The sequence below is a fragment of the Cyprinodon tularosa genome, unplaced genomic scaffold (genome assembly GCF_016077235.1).
Source record: "Cyprinodon tularosa strain WSP-4 unplaced genomic scaffold, ASM1607723v1 ctg207, whole genome shotgun sequence".
Lineage (NCBI taxonomy): Eukaryota > Metazoa > Chordata > Actinopteri > Cyprinodontiformes > Cyprinodontidae > Cyprinodon > Cyprinodon tularosa.
The window spans coordinates 1,770,545-1,775,355 of record NW_024038767.1 but is presented as its reverse complement, the minus strand read 5'-3'; the positions used below and the strand labels follow the sequence as shown (position 1 = coordinate 1,775,355).

At 38.6% G+C, this 4,811-nt stretch overlaps 1 long non-coding RNA gene across 1 annotated transcript; it reads right to left on the bottom strand.

Annotated features, from left to right (window-relative positions):
- Positions 1–252: 252 nt before the first annotated feature.
- LOC119783518 lies at positions 253–4,529 on the bottom strand. Its single transcript, XR_005280811.1, has 2 exons — positions 4,356–4,529; positions 253–589 (listed from the first exon to the last, which is right to left on the bottom strand). It is a non-coding gene; the product is annotated as an uncharacterized LOC119783518 (long non-coding RNA).
- Between the last annotated feature and the right edge of the window lie 282 nt (positions 4,530–4,811).

Below are 4,811 nucleotides of genomic sequence, written 5' to 3'. Positions count from 1 at the left end.
GTGTCAAATAGCTTTTGAAATGCTCCTTGACGAAGCGACCACTTCAAATATCCTTGGATTTGAGGACCAGAAAATTGCCATACCTTCTACACAAATGCATTAGAACCACTCGAATTCTCACTTAAATAATATTACGAGAACTTGTGTTACGACCGGGAGAGAGCTTTCAACTTGCAAAAAAGAATGTTACAAAGTCTGGAGAAAGAAACAAAGCCTGGTTCCATCGGTTAGTCATTCCATCAAGTCTTGAAAGATTATGAAACAGTTTATTTAAATTCAAACTACAGCAGGTCTGTAGGGTGAGTCCAGCAGCAAGCACAGGAACCAATCATGGATCACTGGCCCGGCTCTGGCCCGGTGCACCTGGTGGTGTCCGTTTGGGTGAGCCACCGCTTCAGGAGGTAGATGATGGCATCCTCCACTCCAATGTCAGGTAGGTAAGCAAACAGCAGTGGGTTCAGGGTGGGGCTCACCACATTGCACGAGTGGGCTAGGATGAGGAGCTCCATGGTCTGCATCAGGTGGGAGGTCAGGGTGACTGGGTTAAAGTGGGTTGGTTCCTTGGCGTGTGGCGTTTTGAGGAACTGGACTAAAAAAGAGTAGGGAGACGTTATCATGACACCAATAACTCCTCTGAGAATCATTTTACAGAGAAACATTTTTCATAGGATAAAGAACATTATAAACATCAGTGAACATCCTATTCATCAGACTGTTAGACACCAACTTCAGATAAGTTACTCCATAGTTTGATTTCCGTTATATTTCAATTTTAACAATAAATTTTTTTATTCAATTTAACGGACTCCTCCTTTTTCTTTTTACATCTCTACGTTTCACCATCAAAGTTTGTCTGTCTTAATTTCCAGCAATCCAAAAAAAAAAAAAAGAACAATTTCTATGTTATAAGAAGCCCTTGCCCTTTTTTGATTACTGTAACAAGTTTCATCATTTCTGGACTCGCAAGTGAGACTAAGATTGAGACTGAGATTTTCAGAGTTGATAAACAGTAAATTGTATGATAAATATAACATTAATGATTACTATACTGTAGCTACCTGAATGATCAAATTTGTCTACACAGCTAACTAGAGGTGGTTTTGAAACTATCCTACAAAGCATAATCTTGCTTTGCATGTATAATGAAACTTCTCTCGTCTTATGCTTTACCAGTCACCTGCAGCAGTACACATCCAGCAGTTTTGCCTGTAACCAATCCCAGTGTTTTGTCAGCCATGTGTAGTCAGGTGATCTCTAATCTGCCATATCTGACAGCTGACAGCGGTGAATAAGTGCCCAAACATTTGGTATCGACTGTTTCCCGGGGGCAACGACTGCTGATGAACTGGAAAAGGTAACAATGTTGTCCTCTGGGGAGAGATGCTCCGGCCCTCCTGCTTGCATTCACCAGAGTGTCCAGTGAATCACGCCAAGGAGACACGTCAGTTATCATTCTGCCTATCTTGATCATGACTAAGCACTCAATCAGTATCTGAACGAAATTTTTTAAGGGAATTCCACTGATTATGGATTTTCTACATGTGATTGTGAGAGTTCAAAAGTTTCTATATTTATTTTTGCCCCTAAACAGACTTCTTTCTCAAATCTGCATAATTTCCTGCTGAGAGGCCACTGTTTTCACAAGCAAGGAGAAAATGGAAATTCTGATTTAACGGCCCTTTCTTTGTGTTAGAAAAAAAAAGCCTCTTCTGGAATTTTTACTTATAAGACAGATATATCACCCACCAAATGTATCTTGAAAAGTTGCATAATATGACTAAAAGACGTCAAAAATAATCAAACATTAATTACTGTCAAAGGAAAGCCTACCTAAAAAAAATCCTTCACCTGGTTAAGGCCTTCAAATGGGGTTGCATGGTCATTTTTTGTTTTGTAAAGGCTTAAGTCCAGTGCGTGGAATTAAGATCAACAAAACCGAGCTGATTATCAAGAGCCAGTTGGTCAATCTAATTTATAAGGGGGGGGCGATGAAAACACATGTCTGAAACTTTTTAACTCATGAAACAACAAAAAAAGTCTTATACCTATTTTCCTTAATTCCATGCAGAATAAAAAAAAAATGCATGGTGGAACATGTCTGTCAACAGGATGTTAATAGGTCTTAAACAGGAAGACATAATGCTCTGCTTTACAGCGACTCAAGTACAGCAGACATCGCTTGCTTCAGTCAACATAAGTGAATCTAATTCAACAATATAAGAGACTTTAAAAAAGGACATAAATGAGAGGCCAAAACCGCTGCTGAAAAACAAACCAGAAAGAAATGCCTCACATTCGCCTTCAAAAATCATATTGGTGTTTTTGAGAAAATATCATTGAAAAGAGAAATAATTTGTCATGGTCTTACTTTCAGTTTCACTTTCCGTGTGTTTTATTGGTTTATTGGAGTTTTATTATTTCCTTTCCCCTTGGCTTCCTCGTTGTCTCCTCTCACACCTGCTCCTTATCAGCTCGTTAGCCCTGCCTTTATCTCAGTCAGCATTATATACTGTCCCTCTGCTGTCACTCCTTGTTGGTTCCTCTGTTGTTGCTGCTTCTGTCGTTGCTGGTTTCTCAATGCTGTTTTCTTCCTACCTCGTCTCTCCCTGGCTCCTCGTGTTCGGTTTCCCCTGATGTCTAAATGGTTCTGGTTTGACTTACATTTTAAGTTGGATTTTTGGATTTTGGGTTTTCATCAATTAAACTGCAAGAAATCTCCTCAGTCTCTCTGCCTCTGCATTTGGGTCCACAAACAACCAAAACGTGACATAATTAGGAGTAAAGAGGGAAATAATTACATTTCCTTTTTGTTTAATGCAATAGAAAAAAAATATTTGATTTTGTTATATATCTTAAACAATCTTATGATGGAATGTAGTGAGGGTCTGAAGTGTTAAGCTTAAAAAGCTATTAAAATACTTTAACAAAACTGTCCATTTTCTGCTTGTCACATATAGTTTTAGGAGTTTCTAAAGAAATATATATATATATATATATATATATATATATATATATATATATATATATGGACTGCAAATGATATAGTTCTGTCTGAACATTAAAACAAGTTTTTTTTATTGTAATTTATGTTTTAAAGGGTTCAATAATATTATTTCTAAATTGCATAATTTTAGGGGTCATTAGAAAAAAAGATAAACCATAGCATTTAATTACTATGACTTAACTCTTCCTGACATGAAAATCCTATAACTAGGGAAGTTTGTGTGTGTCATGATAATGGGGAGGTAATCAATTTTTCCCGCCTTGCATTAGGCTGTAATGATTAGTCAAAGTTTTTGTTGCAGGTATTAAGGAAAATCAAAGTGGTAGGTATGCAGGTCTAATCAAACCCGAGCTTCATCTGAGTCCCACAGGAGATGCAGGAGATGATATTACACAAGTCATCTGCAGCCAGTTTGTTGCAGATGACATGTCTGCTTGGTATGAGTCAGGAGATATAATTTTTCATGAAATAGATTGAAGTGTCTCATCCTCAATCCTTGCCAGCTCAAATATGTTAAGTTCCACATCTGGCATGACACTAAATTGCATAATTTTCAGAAGGCCTTTCAGTCTGCCTATTAATGCAAAAAAAAAAAAAAAAAAAAAAAAAAAAAAAAACCTGATCTGCAAAAAAGCTGCCTCCACGAGTAAATATGCATGCCAAATTTCCTCGTAATCATGTTCGATCTTCTTGATGGGAGGATCAAACATGACCACCTAGTTCAAACTAGCAGGTAATAAATCTTCATCTTTCCATCGCAGAGAAGTTCCCTTCTTCTCAAAACTGGTGTTGACTTCCATTATGACAGCTTGCGTTCACTTAGCCACTCCTGGAACATGCTGAAGCGAAGTGCATGAAGGACTTTATCGGCAGGAGTGCCCATAATTTAGGCTGTCCAGGCAGTCATCTGTTATCGTTTCATCCATCCCCTTCCACGGAGCCCCGCTGCTGACCTGCAGATAAATCACATGTGGGGCCTTGCAACTGTCTCCAAGGACAAAATTAGATCGGTGTGTACCTGTCAGCCTCATGAAATATGGAATAGGCCAATTCTTACTCATGGCGGGCCAAGCAAAGGCCTCACTTTAGACTGAAGCCTTGAGGACAACTCTGCCAAAGAAAGAGTAGCTCTACCTGCTTCAAGAGCTTTACCAATAGAGCCCCTATGAAGCCTTTTTTTAATTAGGCTTCAGTCACTGCTGTGCATACAATAACAGCAGCAGGTGGACAGTGAATGCTAAAACAGCTTGTCAGTTGGCTCTCAGCAGGAGACAACTTCAGCTGTTTAAAAATAGCAGCAGGAAACTGTGGGGATATTTGAAACGTACATAGCCATCGGCTGTTTGTTTACCTTAAACCGCTCAGCACTAAAGCCTCCACGTAGATTCGCAGCCAGAATGATTTGCGGAGCCGGTGTGTTCACCACAATAGGCAAACAGTGCAGTGAGCTTCAGTCGTTTTGATGGCTGTCTCCTCGCATGCTTCCCTCTGTGCTCTCTGTGGAGCAGAGTGCTCAGAGCCAGTACATTTGTGCATCTGTTTATGTGTCAGAAAGGGCACTACTACTAAGAACTGGACGCTTTAGATGAGCTTTGAACATTCTTTGCGATTCAGGATATGTCCAAGAAAAAACTTAGCTGATTGTTAAGATTTGTGTGAATGGGAAATTAAAATAATTTATAGTATAAGAATTTTAATTTCAATATTTTAATGTGATTGAAAAAAATGTAGGATTGCAAAGAAATGTCAAGTTTTTATCTGAAACTGGAAAAAATATTTCAGTTTTTGGTACTGAAGAAAATTTACA